The sequence below is a fragment of the Phacochoerus africanus genome, chromosome 6 (genome assembly GCF_016906955.1).
Source record: "Phacochoerus africanus isolate WHEZ1 chromosome 6, ROS_Pafr_v1, whole genome shotgun sequence".
Taxonomy (NCBI): Eukaryota; Metazoa; Chordata; class Mammalia; order Artiodactyla; family Suidae; genus Phacochoerus; species Phacochoerus africanus.
The window spans coordinates 47,590,710-47,612,714 of record NC_062549.1 but is presented as its reverse complement, the minus strand read 5'-3'; positions in this window follow the sequence as shown (position 1 = coordinate 47,612,714).

Genomic DNA, 22,005 nt, shown 5'->3' with positions numbered 1-22,005 from the left:
GAGTGGGAATTTCCTGAGTTTAGTGGGAAGGCTTTCAATTTTCACTATTGAGTGCTAAGTTGGCTATGGATTTGTGTAAATGGGTTCTATTATGTTGGACTACATTCCCTATATATCCACTTGAATGAGAGCTTTTATCACGTATGGATGTTGAATTTTGTCAAATGATTTTTCTGTGTGTGTTGAGATGACTATGTGGGTTTTGTCTTTTATTTTCTTTTATGGTATATCACATTGATTGATTTGCTCATGTTGGACCATCCTTGAAATCCTGGAACAACTCCAACTTAATCGTAGTTATGTGATTCTTTCTATGTATTGTTGGATTTAGTTTGCTAATCTTTTATTGAGGATTGTTGCATAAATATTCATCAAATATATTTGGCCTGTATTCTTTTTTTGTAAAATCTTTGTCTGGTTTTGGTATCAGGGTGATGTTGGCTTCATAGAATGAATTTGGGTGTGTTTCCTCCTCTTCAATTTTTGCAATAGTTTAAGAAGGATATGTGTAAGTTCTTCTTTGTATGTTTGGTAGATTTCCCCAGTGAAGCTGTCTGGTCCTGGATAGTTGTTTGCAGGAACTTTTTAAATTATAGATTCATTTCTCTTCTATTGATCAGTCTGTTTCTTCATGACTCAGTTTTGGTGGGCTATATATATTTTCTAGAAACTTGGCCATTTGTTCTATGTTGTCAGATTTGTTGGCATATAATTTTCATGATTTTTTAATTTCTATGGTATCAATTTTTATTTCTCCTTTTTCATTCCTTAATTTGTTTATTTGGGTCCTCTCTCTTTTTCTTTTGGTAAGCCTGGAAGAAGTTTGTTTATTTTGTTTGTCTTAAAGAAAATTCTGGCATTGTTGACCCATCCTATTTTTTATCTCTATTTGATTAATTTCCTTTCTGATCTTTATTATTTCCTTCCTTCTGCTGACTTTGGGTTTTTTCTTCTTTTTCTTATCCCTTTATGTAATAAGTTATGTTGTTTATTTGAGATTTTTCTTGTTCTTTGAGGAAGGCCTGTATCACTATGACCTTCCTTATTAGAACTGCTTTTACTACATGCCATAGATTTTGTAGGGTTGTGTTTCCACTGTCATTTGTTTCAAGGTATTTCCTGATGTCCTTGTTAATTTTATCACTGACCATTGATTTTTTTTAGTAATGTTGTTTTGTGCTAACATGTTCATTTTTTTGTCATTTTCTTTCTGTGATTGATTTCTAATTTTCATACTGCTGTCATCAGAAAAGACACATTAAATAACTTCTATACTCCTAGGTTTGTTGAGGCTTGGTTTGTTACCTAGCATGTGATTCAACCCCTAGAGAATATTGCATGTGAGTTTGAAAAAAGAATGGGTATTGTGGTTGGGTTAGGTTTTTTGTTTTGTTTTGTTTTGATGTAATGTTCTGTAAATACATTATAGGCATAGGGTCATCTAATACCTCTGATGCCTTCTTGATTTTCTATCTGGATAATTTTCAAATTGATGTCAGTGGGTTGTTAAAGTCTCCTACTGTTGTTGCATTCCTCTCAATTTTTCCCGTTATGCCTGTTAGAATTTGTTTTATATATTTAGTGTTCCTGTATTGACTGCATGTATATAAACAAGTGTAACATTCTCCTTACATTGATCCTTTTATCATTATATAATGTTCCCCTTTGTCTTTCTTGATGGTCTATGTTTTAGTCTATTTTGTCTGATACGAGTTTTGCTATGCCCAATTTCTTATCATTTCTGTTTTTAGGAAATAACTTTTTCCACGAAGTCACTTTTAGTCTATGGGTCTTTTGTTCTGAATTGTCTTTTGCAAGAACTAAATTGTAGGTTCTTGGTTTTATAATGCAATCAACAACGCTATGCATTTTAATTGGAGCTTTTAGTACATGCCATTTAAAGCAATAATTGATAGGTATGTACTTATTGCCATTTTAAAATTTGTTTCCCAGTTATTTTTGTTTTTGTAGTTTTGTTTGTTGACTTCTCTTTTACTATTTGTGGTTTGGTGATTTTCTTTTGTCGTAAGACTGAGGTCCTTTTCTTTTTCATGAATCTGTTGTATATTTTTAATTTGTGGTTACTATGGAGTTCAAATAAGTTAACATGTCTATATCTACTTGCTTTAAATTGATAGCCATACAAGTTCAAACACATTAAAAATGATTTACATTTTATATTCTCCTCCCACATTTTGTGATTTGATATTTGATTTTACATCTTCATTCTTATCCTTTGGATGTAAATTATCATTATAATGGCTTTACCAATATTTTTATTGCTTTTTAATCTATGTCCTGGCTTATTTAATTCTCAATCCTTTTATATCTTTGCTTTTCCTAATGTTATTTATCATTCAATAGAGTCTTGCTTATTTTTCTATTTAGAGAAGACCCTTCAATATTTCATTTAGGGTAGGTTTAAGTATTGCTGAATACTTTAAGTTTTTGCTTGTCTGATAAATTATTTATCTCTCCTTCTATTATAAATAATCTTGCTGTGTAGAATATCCTAGGTTGAAGGTTTTTCCCTTTCAGCACTGTGTGCCTCTCCCTTCTGGCCTACAGAGTTTCTGCAGAGGTATCAGCTGATAAATTCATGGAGGATCTCTTGTAATAAAGTTCTTTTTCTCTTTCTGCCTTTAGAGTCCTCTTTATATTTAACATTTGCCATTTAATTATGATATGTGTTTTTATGGGTTTTTGGAGTTAACCTTGTTTGGGATCCTCTGTGTTTCCTGTACCTGAATATTTGTTTCCTTCCTTAGATTTGGGAAGTTTTCAGCCATAATTTCTTAAAATAACTTTTGACCCCCTTCTCTCTCCTCTCCCTCTGGAACCCCAATATCTATAAGGTTCATGCTTTATATTATCTCAGAGATCTCATATGTTGCTTTCATTTTTTTTATTTGTCTTTCTCTCTGTTGTTCTGATTGGTGACCTCCATTATTATATCCACCACATCATTTATCCATTCTTCTTTGTCATTTAGTCTGCTCTCCATTGCTTCTAGATTGATTTTCATCTCAGCAGTTAAATTCTATGGTTTTAACTGGTTCATTTTCATATTTTCTATCTCCTGTTACAGTGATCTGAATTTCTATTGATAATCTTTTTCAATTCCTTTAACGTTTTTATGATATCCTTTTTGAACTCAGGATCTGGTAGACTGGTAAAAACTTTCCATTATTCTTTTAGGGGATCCTAGTGTTCTTTTAATTTTACTTTATTTTACTTTACTTTCTCTGTCTCTCTAAATTTAAGAGGAATTGTTATCTACTGTGGTCTCAAAGAGGTGTTTTTATGTGGGAGCATCCCTGTGTAAATTGTATGTGCCCAATATTTTTGGTTCTGGGTTTGATTTTGGTATGGGTGTGAGCCACAATTTTCCAGAGTGTGCTGGCTGTTATCCCCTTGATAAAGGGAGTGATTGGTGTTGTTGTATGTAGATATTATGCTGGATGTAAGGCAGCACTTCCTCCCTGTTCAGTGGCTGTCACCACAGCATAGGGGGCAGGGTCTTCTCCCTGGTTGTTGGCGTAGAAGCTCTGAGCATCAGGTTTGATCCAGCTCTGTTGCTCTTGAGTGTACGCCCTGCTCCAAAGGAGGAAATTTTTAAATCAAGTGAGGCTCATGTAGTCACAGAAAACTTATTCATCGCCTGTGTAAGACATCCAAAGTTCCACTCAGTAGCGGCCCAAAGTCACATCCCTTTCTCTGTTGTGTTCATTCCAGATCTAGTGCAAGACTGTGATGTGGAGTAGACTGGGGCTGGGGTGCTGGGGTGAGATTTTATCTGGAAGCTTTGGGAAAGAATCAGCTTTCAAGCTCATTCAGACTTCCTGGCAAATTCACTTCTGTGCAATTTTAGCACTGAGGTCTCTATTTCCTTACAGACTGTTTAAATGAGGGTTTATCTCAATTTCCAAGACCTCCTACCTTCCTTGTCATGTGACTGCTTTCATTTTGTAGCCATCAAAATGTATACTATCTCATATTTCTCATGTTCAAATGTCTGTGACTTCCTATTCTAAGCAAGTCTGAGAAAATTATTTTTAAAGGTCTTATGCTCTTAGGATAGGACTACTCAGGCAATCTCTTCATTTTAGAGTCAGTGGATTGTAACTTTAACTACAACTAAAAAAATGTAATATTTTTTGCCATGTGACATAGGCTAATTATGGGTGCGATATCTCATCATTTTCACAAAACTATCTTGTGGATTAGGGCAAAAAATTACATTTTTATAATTCTGCCTAACAATGTCAAATTCTTTTTACTATTTTTGTGCTATTGCTGCCACATATTTTACTTCTACATTAGTAATTTCCCAAATACATTGTTATCAGTTTTGATTTAAACAGTAGATTATCATTTAAGAAAATTTACAAATGAAAAAAATTTTTATATTTATTCACATACTTAAATTTTCCAGGGCTTTTTATTCTTTTATATAGATCTGATTTTTCATCTAGTGTCATTTTTCTTCTACCTGAAGAATTTCCCATAGTATTCTTTAATGTGCAGGTCTGCTTTCAATAAATTCCACTCTATTTCTCCATGGTAGAAAAAAGTATTTTATCTTCATTTATGAAAAAATTTTATGCCAGATATAGATATCTATGCAACATTTATTTTCTTTCAGGATTTCATCATTTCATTAACTTTTGTTTGAAATTTTTTTTTTTTGTCTTTTTGCTATTTCTTGGGCCGCTCCCGCGGCATATGGAGGTTCCCAGGCTAGGGGTCGAATCGGAGCTGTAGCCACCGGCCTATGCCAGAGCCACAGCAACGCAGAATCCGAACCGCGTCTGCAACCTACACCACAGCTCAAGGCAACGCCGGATCGTTAACCCACTGAGCAAGGGCAGGGACCAAACCCGCAACCTCATGGTTCCTAGTCGGATTCGTTAACCACTGCGCCACGCCAGGAGCTCCTTTTTTTTTGTTTGTTTGTTTGTTTGGTTGTTTGTTTGAAATATTTAAATTGAGAAGTAAAACATAACTCATCATTTTCCTACTGTATGTAATATAATTTTCCACCCTTTGGCTAATCTTTAGGACTCTCTCCTCATTACTGGATTTCAGCAATTTTATTGGGCTAGGCCCTCATGTTATTTTATTCATGCTTATCTTGCTTGGGTTTTATTGAGCTTCTTGGATGTGTATTTATAGTTTTCATCAATTTGGAAATTTTTCAAAGACAGATTCTCCAGGTATTTTTTCTGCTCCATCATCTCACTTCTGTTTCTAGGATTTCTATTATATGTATGATACACTCCTTGATATTGTTTCAAAATCATTTAAATTCTATTTTACTGTCCAGTGTTTTTTCTTTCTCTCTCTTGCTCTGCTTTTGGATGGATAGGCTCTATTAATCTGTCTTTTCTTCTGTATTTTCCAATATGCTATCAAGTAGATCAAAGAGTATCTTTATATTTAGAGAATTTTTTTTTCTTTTTTTTTCTATTTCTTGGGCCGCTCCCGCGGCATATGGAGGTTCCCAGGCTAGGGGTCGAATCAGAGCTGTAGCCACCGGCCTACGCCAGAGCCACAGCAACGCAGGATCTGAGCCGCATCTGCAACCTACACCACAGCTCACGGCAACACCAGATCCTTAACCCACTGAGCAAGGGCAGGGACTGAACCCGCAACCTCATGGTTCTTAGTCAAATTCGTTAACCACTGCGCCACGACGGGAACTCCGAGAATTTTTAAATATAGAATTGCCACTTATTTCTTCATAAATTTTCATTTCTCTCCCAAGATTTTCTATCCATTTATCTTCATGTCCATATTTGCCTATAAATTCTTTAGTATAATTCCAATACCTTAAAATATTTTTAATTCCAATATTTATGTCATCTTTGAGTGTTTCTATATACATTTTTCTCTTGATTGTGATTATGTGTCACATTTTCCTATAGTTTTTTTTTATGGCTAGTGATTTTGATTTTATACTGTACATTTTGAATGCTACTTTAGTCAGTTCAGATATTTTGTGGTCTCTCTTTTTTTCCTATCTCTCTTTCTATTTATTTATTTATTTTGCCATGTCTATGGCATGTGGAAGATCCTGAGCTAGGGATTGAACACCCAGTGCAGGAGCAATCTGGGCCACTGCTGTGACAATGGCAGATCTTTAAGCCATTGCACCACAAAGGAACAGCTATTTTGTTGTCTTTATTAGAGTGATGAGATTTTTTCTGACAGTAATTTCCTGGCTGATAAGTTTTATCCTTTTGAGGTACATTTTAGTAGATCTAAATAAGACAATTTTAATGTATACACTTTCTATAGTCTCAGCTGAAGGCATGTGGAATTCTGTGAAGCCATTCATTTCAAGTAATCAGAACTTCAGTGTCCCTCAGCATTATGTGATTTCTGGGTCCTTCATAAGTATTAAGTAACAATTGTCTACTAGCCTCATGAAATCTTGTGCTGAGCATATGCAGCTTAGTATTGGCCCTAAAACTCAAACATCTCTACAGACTCCTCTGTATACTTTTTTTTTATTTCTTTATATATATATGTTTTCTACTGCACATCATGGTGACCAGTTACACATACATGTATACATTCTTTTTTCTCACATTACATGTTCCATCATAATTGACTATACAGAGTTTCCAGTGCTATACAGCAGGATCCCATTGCTAATCCATCCCAAAGGAAATACTCTACATCTATTTATCCAAAGCTCCCAGTCCCTCCCACTCCCTCCCCTTCCCCCTTGGCATCCACAAGTATATTTTTCAAGTCCATGATTTTTTCTGTAGAAAGGTTCCTTTGTGCCATATATTAGATTCCAGGTATAAGTGATATCATATGGTATTTGTCTTTCTCTTTCTGACTTACTTCACTCAGAATGAGAGTCTCTAGTTCCACCCATATTGCTGCAAATGGCATTGTCTTGTTCTTTTTTATAGCTGGGTAGTATTCCATTCTGTATGTATACCACATCCTCCTGATCCAGTCATCTATCAGTGGACATTTGGGTTGATTCCATGTCTTGGCTATTGTGAATAGTGCTGCAATGAACATGCAGGTGCATGTGTCTTTTTAAGTATAGTTTTATCTGGATATATGCCCAAGAATGGAATTGCTGGGTTCTATGGTAGTTTACTTTTCTCTGTTAACTTACCCCCAAAGTTTCTGTTGCCTCATTCACCTTTAGCCCAGATCTCTCTTTCCCTTATCCAGAAAGACCACTGCTTTTTTTCAAATTACTTTTTTATGCTGCAATTTGGAGCTCATTTCTTATGTGTTATTGCTTTCAAAAATCAAAGACTTAGGATGTCTGTTGCCTAATTAGTTTTTAGGGGCTTATTAACACATTTGTAATTGTATAAAGTAAAATAGTAAACCCCAAAACAATTGTTCAGTCATTGATATAACTAGAATTGGTTAGTTTAAAAAAATTATGTCCAAGCAGATGACATGATACTGTATAGAAAACCCTAAGGACTGCACACAAAAAATACTTCAACTAATCAATGAATTCAGCAAAGTAGCAAGATACAAGATTAACATTCAGAAATTGGTTGCATTTCTGTATGCTAACAATAAAATATTAGAAAAGAAATATAAAAATTCAATACCTTTTAAAATCACACACAAAAGAATTAAATACATAGGAATAAATCTGACCAAGGAGATGAAAGACTTATATGTTGTGAACTACAAAATATTTTCAAGAAAATTAAAGAGGATTCAAGGAAATAGAAAGATATCACCTGCTCCTGGTTGGAAGAATTAATATCATTAAAATAGCCATAATACCCAAAACTATCTACAGATTCAATGCAATCCCTATCAAATTACCCATGAAATTTTTCATAGAACTATAACAAACAACCAGAAAATTTATATGGACCTATACAAGACTCAGAATTGCCAAAGCAATCCTGAGGGGAAAAACCAAGCAGAAAGCATAACTCTCCCAGACTTCAGACAATATTAAAAAGCTACCGTAATCAAGACAGTGTGGTACTGGTACAAAAACAGACATACAGACCAATGGAACATACTACAGACAACAGAAATAAACCCAGACACCTATAGTCAATTAATTTTTGACAAAGAAGGCAAGACTATAACATGGAAAAATACAGTCTCTTCAACAAGTGGTGCTGGGAAAACTGGACTGCTGCATGTAAATCAATGAAACTAGAACATACCATCACACCATGTACAAAAATAAACTCAAAACGGCTTAAATACTTAAACATAAGACAAAACACCATCAAACTCCTAGAAGAGAACATAGGCAAAACATTCTCTGACATCAACCACACAAATATTTTCTTAGGTCAAAGAAATAGAAATAAAAACAAAATAAACAAAGATAAACAAATGAAACTTAATCAAGCTTACAAGCTTTTGCACAGTAAAAAAAAAAAAAAAAGACAACCTATGGAATGGGAGAAAATCTTGCAATGATGCAACCTACAAAGACTTACTTTTCAAAATATGCAAACAACTTATACAATTCAACAGCAAAAGAACAAACAACCTAAATGAAAAATGGGCAAAAGACCTAAATAGACATTTTTCAAAGACATACAGGTGGCCAACAGGCACATTAAAAAATAATGCTCAACATTTCTAATAATTAGAGAAATGAAAATCAAAAGTACAATAAGATATCACATCACACTGGTCATAAAGGTTATCATTAGTAAGTCTAGAAATAGCAAATGCTGGAGAGGGTATGGAGAAAAAGGAACCCTCCTGCACTGTTGGTGGGAATATAAATTTGTGCAACCACTATGGAAAACAGTATGGAGGTACCTTAGTTCTAAAATATAGAACTACCACATGACATAGCAATCCCATTCTTGGGCATTTATCTGGATAAAACTTTCCTTACAAAATTACTTGCACCTATATGTCCACTGCAGCACTATTCACGATAGCCAAGACATGGAATCAACCTAAATATTCATCAACAGATGAATGGATTAAGAAGATGTGGAACATATACACAATGCAATACTACTCAGCCATAAAAAAGAACAAAATTGGAGTTCCCGTCGTGGCGCAGTGGTTAACGAATCCGACTAGGAACCATGAGGTTGCGGGTTCGGTCCCTGCCCTTGCTCAGTGGGTTAACGATCCGGCGTTGCCATGAGCTGTGGTGTAGGTTGCAGACGCGGCTCAGATCCCGCACTGCTGTGGCTCTGGCGTAGGCCGGTGGCTACAGCTCCGATTCAACCCCTAGCCTGGGAACCTCCATATGCCGACAGGAGCGGCCCAAGAAATAGCAACAACAACAACAAAAAGACAAAAAGACAAAAAAAAAAGAACAAAATTATGTCATTTTCAGCAACATGTATGGAACTAGAGACTCTTATACTAAGTGAAGTAAGTCAGAAAGAGAAAGACAAATACTATATGTTATCACTTATATCTGATACTGCACAAATGAGCCTATCTACAGAGAAAAAAAGAAAAACTCATGGACACGGAGAACAGACTTGTTGCCAAGGAGGAGGGGGGAGTGGGATGGACTGGGAGTTTGGTGTTAGTAGATGCAAACTATTGCATTTGGAATGGATAGGTAATGAGATCCCGCTGTACAGCAAAGGGAACTATATCTAATTACTTGTGATGAAACATGATGGAGGATAATATGAAAAAATAATTTATTTAAATGTATAACTTGGTCATTTTATATGCAGCAGAAATTGACAGAACATTGTAAATGTACCATAATTTTTTTTTTAAATTGGGTTATCTATTTAAGAACATTCCTTAGCGATTTCATTGAATAAACTTAGTACTCATCTTTCCGTGGGTCTTAAGAGATTTTTATCTGGGATATGTGTTTCAGAATACTTTATCAACTCTCTCTTTTAAGGAGACTGAACATTCTCAAATTGGGGTATTTCAAGCCATCTTTAGTTTTATTTTGCTTTGGGTAACTGTATTTTAAAATCTCCCTACCTATTTGTTTTCCCCTTGTGAGTTAATATTGGAGTTTTGAGTCAGTTTCTTGGTAATATCACAACAATCATTCATTTTACTGCCCATCAATTTTATCCCTTGTGATCTTTCACTCTCTTTTAAGTCTCTATAACTCCCCCCTAGTTAGTTTATTGCTAATGGCTAAGGAGAGTCCAGTTGTTGAAAGGCTAAAGTGAAGTTAATTACCTATGAACATGTTTCTACCAATTGTAGAGTGTTCAGTGGTTGTAATACTATATCTGTATTCCCAAATGTATTAATTATCCAGGCCTTTTGATGAAAGTGGTAACTTTAGTAATTCTGATGGGGTTTTGTGTCTCGTGGCAAACTCATTCAATCACAGCCAAAGACAAACTATGGCTAGGTTACAAACACATAGCAAAGTCTTGAGGCTTTCCCTAATTTAACTAGATTCTAATATGCCTTAAATATGACCTAATAGTTGTATCATTATGAATGACACTAGTCGTTTTTAATTTCATTTTTTGTTAGTTCTAGGCAATGAGATCCTGCTGTATAGCACTGGGAACTATGTCTAGTCATTTATGATGGAGCGTGATAATGTGAGGAAAAGAATGTATACTTGTATGCGTAACTGGGTCACCATGCTGTATAGTAAAAAATTAACAGAACACTATAAACCAGCTATAATAAAAAAATAAAGGTATTTCATAAAATAAACAATATCTGCTTCTATATTGTAAGTTCCGATTAACCAAACAAATCCAACTTTTGCTTTCTCTTGTGCAGAGACCAGCTCAGCAGGATGGGGCTGAAGAACAGGTGCTATGGAACTTAAGCAAAGAAAGTTAACATAAAATAAGACACAGAGACATTTATCTCAAGTAAAGGTGGGAACCAGGGGACTCAAGGTCTCAGGGACCAAGAGCCCTGCCTCAAGAAACCACACTGCTTTCATTGTGTTCTTGAGGATTACATCAAGTGAAAAGGGGGCTGTAGGTGCAAGATATAGTTTTTTTTTTATTATTATTTTAGAAGTCACTTAGCTGGTAGATGGTTAAACTTTTACTCTAAACTTTAGGCATTTAAGAATCATTAGCATTTGAGTTAGCTATCTATGCATAGCATTTCAGAGAATCCTCACTGTGTTTCTGCAAAGAGCATGCCTATTTGTGGCAACCCTGTGTGCCTAGGTTTGTACCTTGGTTCTCTTTGCTAATGCATATTCTGCTAACGATGACTCATTAACCACTTGGTCATGAGGTTCCTCTTTCTCTTATTCTTTAGAGGACATATCATGCTTGTGCAAATGGCCTGCCAATCTACACAGGTCTGGTGCGCCTAGACCATTGAATTATGTCCTCATTCAGCTGACCCCACAAATAACCCAGGCCCTTAGGTCTTTGTTCTTAAGCTTAAGTCATTTACCATCACCATGAGTGTTTCTCAAGCAGGAAGACGGGACAAAATAAGGAAGGACAAGATGGAGTTTTCAGCAAAGAGGCTAAGAAAATATTATAAAACATGTCTCGCAACACTCTTGGAAAAAATATCTTCTCTTATGTTTTGTAATTTGGGCAAAGTAAAAATTCATACCTCCCTCTCTGATTTCTTTCCATCTGCCAAATTTTCACTCATTACAAATTTACATATTCTCAATGGGTGGCTCTCCCTCAGGGTGTCAACATTAGAAAACTCCACTAGGCAATTATTCAACTAATAAGGGATCAAAAATAAAAATGATCATTTTCCCAACTACTTATCTTTGGGATTATTAGCATTATATTTTTTCTTCTTCTTGCTTCCTCTTACTGTATTTGACAAGCATTTAGTCATTAAACATTAAGCAATCTTTTTCTGTATTCTGTTAAATTATTTAAGCCTAGGTAATAATACCTCAGTAAGGTGAGCAGTTTCCCATCTACAACACTGGATTTTGATTGCTCTCTTGGCCTATGTTTTCTATAACAATGGCCATGGATATGTCTTTAAATAGATTTAGGGCTTTTTTCTTTCATGCAATAAACATTGAGATATAGAAAAGTCTCTATCACTTGACTGACTTTCATTTGCTTCCTCCTAAAAAAAAAAATCTTCTTCTTGTTAAAAAAAAATTTCAAAATACCAATATGAATTAAAATTATAGTAGATAACATTGAAAGCCATTCAAATGAATTTCTTCATTCAGATAAATAAGGTTCATTTTAGTGACTCATCTAGCATCTAGTGTTAATATCCATATGGTATGTGGATTTCCACCTTGATACTTCACACTAGATGATCAGTCACAATGAAAGAAAAGCTAAGGTCAACTTCTGCCACACATATTGACATGTATTACCAAACAGGCAAAAAAGCCATTACAATTTGTCTGTATCACCACTCCTGAGATGTTCCAGGCCAAGAGGCTAGCTTGGTCAGAATACAGCCTTATTCACCATAGACTGGCTTCTATACCAACCCCTAAGCCCATAGCTGCACAGAGGCCTGGGCTAGAGAGTAGAGGGATCAGAACACTGACCCATGCCCCACCAAGATTAACTAGGCCCCAAACACCCAAAGGCTTCTAGCCAGCCATCAGGAAATGGAAACTTCCATCAGCCAGTCAACACAAGCTCCAAGACACTTGGGCCCCTCATCCAAAGACTCTAGGACCCAGCTTTGCCCACCAGTGAGCCAGTGATAGCTCCAGGACCTGGACTTATACAAAACTGGGTAGGTACCCTCCCTGAGATAACCTAGGCCACAGCTTCACCCACCAGTAGGGCTATGATACACTGGGATCCCTGGGGTTCCAGAGCCAACCAACACATGGCCCTGCCCCCACACGTCAGTGTACCGGCAGCCTTCCCACTAGGCAAGGCCTTGTAAACTACTGTAATAGAAACTAACCATATCTACAAGCACATCTACAGTAGTCAGACCAATGCAACACACATAAGGACCCAAACAACACACATAGGGAACACCCCTATAGCACATAACTCTGGTGACCAAAGGATAGTGTGTTGCTGAGCCCTGTAGGATATCTACTACCTAAGGACACTTTCCCAAGATAGGGAAATGTAACATACCTACCAATAGAAAATTTTAAAAAAGCAAATAGAGAAAATGAGGCAACCAAGATATATGTTCCAAATGAAGGAATAACCTAAAAAACCTTCATTAAGGACTAAGTGAAGTGAAGATAAGAAATCTACTCAATAAAGAGTTCAAGGTAATGATCACAAAGATGCTCAAAGATCCCATTAAAAAAATGGGTGAACACAATGAAAAGATAAAAGTTTCTAACAAGGAGTTAGGAAATATAAGTAAGAACCAAACAGAGATGAAAAATACAACAACTGAAATTTAAAAATACACTGGAAGTAATAAACAGTGGATTAGGAGATACAGAGGAAAGGACCAGCAAATGGGAAGTCAGAGTAGTGGAAAAGAGTCAAGCTGAATACAAAAAAGAAAAAAAAAGAATTTTACAAAAAGGACAGTTTCAGATACCTCTGGAAAATATCAAGCATATTAACATTCATGTTATAGGCTACCCAGAAGGAGAAAAGAGATTTCATTAGGGGGGCAGAGAACATGTTTGGAAACATAATAGCTGAATACTTCCCTAACGTGGAAAATGACAGACATCAAGATCCAGGAAGCACAGAGAGTCCCAAACATAATGAACCCAAAAATATTCATTGTAAAAAAAATTACTATATATATATATATATAGTAATTAAAATTACAAAACAAATATAAATAGAGAATCTTAAAAGTAGCAAGGGAAAAGCAATTAGTATATACACGGGAGCACACATATGATTGTCAATTTACTTTCGGCAGAAATTTTGCAGGCTAGAAGGGAGTGGCATGATATAGTTAAAGTAATTTAAGTAAAAACCGTATAACAAAGAATATTCAATTGGCAAGGCTGTCATTTATATTTGAAGAAGAGATAATGAGTTTTATAGACACATATAAGCTGATAGGCTCAGCAACATTAAACTTGCTTTACAAGAAATGTTAAAGGAAACTGGTTGGAGTTCACATTGTGGCTCAGTGGAAATGACTCTGACTAGTATCCATGAGGATGAGGATTCAATCCCTGGCTCCACTTAGTGAGTTAAGGACCCAGCATTGTCATGAGCTATGGTGTTGGTCACAGATGCAGCTCAGATCTGGTGTTGCTGTGGCTGTGACCCCTAGCCTGGGAACTTCCATATACTGTGGGTGCAATACTAACAGAAAGAAAAAAAAAAAGAAATGTTAAAGGAAATTATTTTTAAATGAAAAAACTCCTACTGAAAGGGAGAGATATTTACAAATGATACATCTGAAAAGGGGTTAACATTCAAAATACACAAGAAACCCATACAACAGAACATCAAAAAACAAACCAATTTAAAAAATGAGCAAAAGACCTGAATAGGTAATTTTCCAAAAGAAAAGACCTACAGATGCAAATAGGCAAATAAAAAGATGTTCAGTATCACAACTTATCAAGGAAGTGCAAATAAAGACCACAGTAAATTATATCCTCTCTCCTGTCAGAATGACTGTCATCAAAAAGACAACAAGTATTGGCAAGGATGTGAAGAAAAGGTAAACATAGTATACTGGTGAGGATGTAAATTTGTGCAGCCACTATGGAAAGCATTGTGGAGTTTCCTCAAAAAATTAAAAATAAAACTACCATACAATTCAGCAATCCCACTTCTGAGTATTTATTTAAAGAAAGGACAACACTAATTTGAAAAGAAACATGCACCCCTATGATTAATGCAGTGTTATTATTTACAATAGCCAAGATTTGGAAGCATCCTATTACCTAACTGTCCATAGAGTAGTGTGTAAGTATACTATACAGCCATAAAAATGAATGAAATAATACCATTTGCAGAAACATGGACATACATAGAGATTATCATACTAACTGAAATAAATCAAAGAAAAAATAGCATATTACTTGTATGTGAAATCTAAAAAATAGTATGAGTGAATATATTTACAAAACAGAAATAGAATCATAGATATAGAAAACCAAGTACAGTTATCGAAGAAGTGAGCGAGGGATAAATTAGGAGTATCAGATTAAGAGATACACACCACCATACATAAGATAGTTAAACAGCAAAGATTTACTTTGTAGCCTGAGGAACTATATTCAGTATCTTGTGACAACAAATAACCGAAAAGAAATTTTTTAAGATATTATATGCACATGTATATGCAAATGTATATATATTGTATGTGTATATATATATAAACTAAATCACATTCCTATACACCTAAAACTAACACAATATTGTAAATAAACTATATTTCAATAAAAATTAAAAATAAATTTAAAAAAGAAATAGTTATAGGAATGGAAATTGCAACGTGATAAATATAATTAACACTGCTGTTTGTTATAAATAAAAGTTAAAGTAAATCCTAAGCATTTTAGTCAAAAGAAATTTTCTATTTCTTTAATTTTATATCTATTTTGATAATTTTTGTATCATTATGATAATTATTTCATGATGTATGTAAGTCAAATCATTAGGCTATATACCTTAAGCTTATTAAGTGCTATATGTGAATTTTATGTCTTTAAAATTATTATTTTTAATTTAAGAGCACTAGAAAAAGCAAAATTTTAAAGAACACCAGAATTGTACATAAAGAATAAAAAAGGCCACTTTAAATCTGAATAGTGGAATGACGAAAAGAAAATCAATTTTTATTTTCATGTATCATTGCAAAATAGGGTGTGAAACTCAAAAGTCATGCAGAAAATTTGGCTGGATTATGAAAGAAATGTTTTAAAAGGAGAAAATAAGCAGCTCTTGGTCATTTACAAAAGGTCTCAAAATCTTAATTAGGATGAAGAAAGAACTCTAGACTAATTAGAAAGGATTATTGTGAAAAACAAGGCAAGAGTGCTAAATTATGACTTTTCAGAAGACGCCTTACCCTGGAAATTTGCCATCCTTTTGAAGCACCTTTTTCTGACTCACTGGTTTTAGTTTTTAATAAAATCTGAGAGAAAGGGTAGATGAGTAAGGGTATGAGTCAGAGGATATTAAGAGCTATAAGAAAGGTAATATTGGATTTTAAAATTTTGGTGACCTTTAACATTTTATAATCCCTGCAATTCTAAATTTTTCTGAGAAAGTTTCCAAGGTTTGCAGAAAGTTTGGCTGCTTCATATCTAGTGTACACTGTTTTCCTGGAGGCTGATAATCTCCAGATCACTTAGCAGTTTTCTGGGGTTTTTTCTTGCTCTCTTTTCTGAGTTATAGTTCTCTGTCTTTTCATTTTTATAGGTTTTTTGTGTGGTCTCTTTTTTGCAGGCAATAGAGTTGTAGCCTCTCTTACTTCTGATATCTGCCCCCCTTGTGGCTGAAGTTGGTACAGGCGGCTTGCTGTAGGCTTCCTGATTGGAGGGACTAGTGCCTCCCCACTGGTAGGTGGGGCTGATTCCTGTCCCTCTGGTGGGTGGGTCTTTGTCTCTGGATAGGATTAGAGGCAGCTGTGTGCCTGGGGGGTCTTTAGGCAGCCTGTTTACTGAAAGGTGGGGCTGCGATCCCACCTGGATTATTGTTTGGCCTGGGGCTTCTCCATGAGGAAGGGTGGGGCCAGATTTTCCCAGAATGGCCACCTCTAGAGGAACGCAAGCTGATGAATATTCCCAAGAGATTTACCTCCAATGTCCTTCCCCCACATCAGCCAAAGTCACCTCCTGTTTTCCCAGGAGATCTTCCAAGAACTGCAGTCAGGTCTGACCCAAATTCCCATAGAGCCTCTGCTTTTCCCTTGGACCCAGTGCACATTAAAACCTGTGTGTGCCTTTCAAGAATGGTGTCTCTGTTTCCCCCAGTACCATGGATCTCCTGAACATAAACCCCACTGGCCTTCAATGCCAGATGTTCCAGGGGCTCTTTCACCCAATGTCAGATGCCCAGGCATGGGGACCTGATGTGGGGCTCAGAACTCTCACTCTTATAGGTGAGTCTCTGTGATACAGTTACTTTCCAGTCTGTGGGCTACCCACCTGGCAGGTATGAGGTTGCTTATACCATGTGATCACCCCTCCAACCTCTTGATGTGGCCTCCTCTTTGACTTCTGGAGTAGGATATCTTTTTGAAAGTCCATTTGGTTGAAGGCTGTTTAGCATTTGGTTGTAATTTTGTTGTTTTTATGAGAATGTGAGCTCCAGTCCTTCTATTCCACCATCTTAATCCCATCTTCCTAGTGGGCACTATTAAGAATCAAAATTTGACAAAAGTTTATTAGTCTTAAAAGCAATGACAAAGCATTAGGAGGTAATGCTATTCATGCATTATTTATTAAGTTTAGGTCATAAAATTCATTTTCTCAGTCACAGAGTTCCTTAAAAGCAATTCATACATTTGGCATGTGCTATCAATCATAATACATTATGACTTCTAGCCCTCTTTCTCTAAGATTTAGACTTCATGTAAGTTCAAATTCTCGTTTCAAAAGAGCTTTTGACAATTACACTATATATATGTGTGTGTGTATATATATATATTTACCCATAGAAACATTTGCCTCTATATATAGAGAGAGAGAGAAAAGCAAATGAGATACAAGTCTAAGCTTAACAGCAAATCCTTTTTCACTAGTAGTAGATATTTTACCTCTTGGCAGAGAGTTCAGTTGTTAAGATTTTGTCTTTAATATCTTCCTGTCAAAAGAACATAGCACCCAATGGATGTTTAAGTTTTTGATGATAGAAGGCCTAAAAAAGTGGGATAAATCTGGGACTACTCCTTGTAGATTTTATTTGGTTCAGGTTGTGGATTTCTGCCTTATATTAGAATCTTGTCAATAAATGCCCATTATATAATGCTAAATTTTTCTGCTTACTGTATGTATAAATTGCAGTTTATAAGCAAACTGAAATAATTTCCAAATCTCATTCTACGTTTTACACAATTCCTGAGAGTATGGAATTAAACAATACAGATTTGCAATATCCTTATATACATTCATACAGAGTTGCCCACAGATATATCCACAAACAGAATATATCTATTTGCAAAAGTCTGTTGATTTGAAAAATGACCCAGCATTGGTTACTGAAAACAAGAAACACTGATAGATTTTATATCATTTTAGGTCTTTAATATTCCAAAATTATATCTATTGAATTGCAAAACAAGGTTACCTGTATTTCAATATAGTTTTAACTCTATGAAAAGATTAAGATTTTTATCATTTTATAACATACAATCTGTTAATTCAATGAAAGCAGAGTTATAGATATATTTTTAAATTGCTTAGAATTGTTTATTTTTAAACAAATGGGGGAAATTAATTTTATTATATTTTTTGCTCTGAATCTAGCTTTTTTTAATGCCCCTTTTGCAAATCCTAAATAAACTTTTGTATACAGGACATGTAAAAATTAACTTATATTTTGATATGCGCTCTTTTATATGTGTAGGTATATATATCAGTATGGGTTTTATCTGACTCCATACCCTGCACCTGTTTAGTGCCTGCACATAATGATAAGAGGTAGAAAATGATCTGCAAATTGAAAACCACCTGCACTATCCATGAAAAGTATTAAAGATTATCAATTGAGGAGAAAGGTTATTCTCATGAGTGGACAAAGAAGTGGCAATCTATGTGATAAACCTCAAGGAAGCACAAGGACTTTCAAAAATATAGATGCTCATGTATGGCATTCATTTGCCTTAATGTAACTTAGAATCAAGAAGTTTCTTCAGGTTTACAGAGAATCCATTAAAATTAAAATACATTTGAATGGAAAAGAATTGATATTTATTTCTGGCTTACTATATACACTGTTAGATGTGTTTACATAAGTTAGTTTTGTTGTTATACATTTAACTCTGTGCCTTCATTACTAGCAAAGCTATGCATGATGTTTAACAAAAAAGTGTCTGATGGACTATTCTTAGTGTTCATAATTGTGTGGAACCTAAAGAGGACAAAAAGGACTGAATTCCAGCACTTAAACTAACTTTATACCTGTGATACTTACCATAGATAGAAGAGAATGATGGTGTACTTATGATACACATATCATTTACTCATTTGCCAGTTCATTCCTATATTTTATGATGAAATACTCTGCTATGTGATATGAAGGATACTAAAGTATTTCAAGGAACCAGCCACAATAGTATAGAGCATAGTGAACAAACTTATTTAAAAAGTACCAACTTTGATAATATCTTTCCATAAGCAGTAAATTTTCACTTGGCAGGATTACTTGTGGGAAAGGAACAGTGCACCAAAATGATTTTGAAATAAGCAAGTTAATAAGTGAGTATATTCCTCTAAGCTTTTAAATATATAGTATTTTCACTTAGCTTAAATTCCTCCTAGTAAGTGTTTTACCATAATAAGCCTTAGGAATTAATGTTCATCAACATATCAACCATTACATCCTCAGATCACATGGCAATTATTCCATATGTATATGAATAAGATGTTTCCAAAATTATTAAAACTGTAGCTACTCTTCCATTAAGCAGTTTTTTCTAAAGCCTACTCACATTGTTAATTTGCTTGGCTATGCTTTTGTAAAAATGCTCAGACAAACTTTCATCGTGTGAAAAATATAAGACCTCTTACTCTAAATCCTAATATATAATACACCAATTCAAATATGAAATTTTGTCCTGCATTTTATATAAATTAATTCAGCATTTAGAAGATATTATCTACTACAGTGTCCAGTGTCCTGAATATAAAGCCCACATGAGAAATTTATTTTAGAATTTTAAACTGGGAAGTGGGGAAATCTCTCCAAAAGAACTGAAATATTCCTCTTAACATTAATGAGAGTTATTTCTCTTTTTTCTCTGTTGTCAGGAAACTTGAGTCAAACCAGAAAAACAATCACAGAAATATATGCTAAATTCATTGTTACAATATTGGATGTTTCCTTTTTTCTTTTTTCTTTTTTTTTTGTCTTTTTTGCCATTTTTTGGGCCATTCTCATGGCATATGGAGGTTCCCAGGCTAGGGGTCCAATTGGAGCCATAGCCACCAGCCTACACCACAGCCACAGCAACATGGGATCCAAGCTGCATCTGCAACCTACACCGCAGCCCACAGAAATGCCAGATCCTTAACCCACTGAGGAAGGCCAGGGGTCGAACCTGCAACCTCATGGTTCCTAGTCAGATACGTTAACCACTGAGCTATGACAGGAACTCTGGCTCTTTCCTTTTTTCTACCAGCTTGATTTTCTATATAAATCTCTATTTTGTTTGTAGGGGGAGAAGGAAGAATAAATATACTTGATAAATTAAAATACAAAGAATAGTGTACTATACATACCACCAAAACCATATAGTTTCAACATGTATATAAAAATTGCCCACTTCTCTTGAAATAAATGATTTATATGTAAACTCACTTGTCAAACCATGTCAAGTGGGCATAAATCTCTCATTTTTATTTATACGTAAGGTTATTTGAGCAAAAATCTGAGGATTTAAAGTGGGTCTCATTTAGTTTTAATTTCACTGTTAATGTTTTACCATTACCTTAGGCTTGAGAAAATATCCACTCCTTATTGTGGCAATGTAGAAAGTCAGAATTATCATTATAAATCACAATACCAGATGATTATGATTAGAAAAAAGAGCATAAATAAAAAAGAATAACCCCATTAACCAAAAAAAAAAAAAAATTGAATGGTTTGCACCAAAGTACATTGCTGACCAATGTAACTTTCTGAAATAATTGGAAGAACTAGACACAGCTCATATTTCTTAAATTAAAATATTCATTTGTTAGGCCTAGTAAGAGATTTTTAAGGAATAAATCATAAATGTGGGATTAATTGAATAGCATTTATATTGCTATAAGAAATTTTTATTTTTGTTGTACTTTTCCATCATTTGTATGAATTACAATAATATAATAATAATTTCAAATTATAACAAATTCAAACAGACTGGGTCAGCTATTTTAATGATATTAAACATGCTTTTCAAGAAAAATATCAAGTAGGCTTTGCCACTTACCTACTAAAATTGCGAAGAGAAAATAGATTGACAGAAATTAAATAACTTACATGTTTTGTTTAGTTTCTTTCCCCCCATTCAAACTATGTCTTCTGGAAAGAATACATGAGAAAAGGAGTAAAGGAAGTAATCTGAGGAAATAGAGCTTCTTTTTATTTCCTGTCAATTCACCCCTGCTGCAACAAATAGTTAAAGACTTGGCTTTCTCCTTGGGGTACATATTTAGAAATGCAGTCTTCCCCTTTATTGTTTGTCATCTTAGACAAACCTAACACATAAGCTGCTTCATTTACATACTGTCCCTTTAAAAAATCAAAGATAAGCCCTCTAAGAAATTAAGAGGACCCTGACCAGACATACTTGTCTGGATTCACCTGTATTGGGGACTTTCCTGCCATAATTTCCTCTAGCCACTGGACTCTAACCTTCTGAGTCATAATGAGCCTACCATTTCCTTGTGTGGGTTTCTGCTTTATGTCTCCAGTATGCCTCCTGGCAAATGAGAGCATGTTCTCATGCCATACTTCTCAATAAGCATCAATAACAATAATGGCTACTATTCATGGAGCTTAAGTGCATTACATGAACATTCATTCAACAAAATATATTGTTTACTCTGTGCCAAGTTGTACTATCTACTAAGCATTGAAACTGTAGTGCTGATTCAATCCATACAGCAATCTCTGCTCCCATTGAACCTACCAAGAGTCAAACATGAACCACAAAAAAAGAGTAAGGAATATATGAATATAAACAGATAGAGATGCTCTGAAAGAAAGAGTTTTTAAGAGAGTCTATCAAAGAATTTTACCCATTTATAGAAGAAATAAAAGGCTTATTCTGGGTAAGTGATGTACAAAATAAGATAAGAAGGAGGGAGTGGGAGGGATGGGAGCTTGGGGTTATCAGATACAACTTAGAATAGATTTACAAGGAGATCCTGCTGAGTAGCATTGAGAACTATGTCTAGATACTCATATTGCAACAGAACAAAGGGTGGGGGGAAAAATGTATACATGTAAGGATAACTTGATCCCCATGCTGTACAGTGGAAAATAA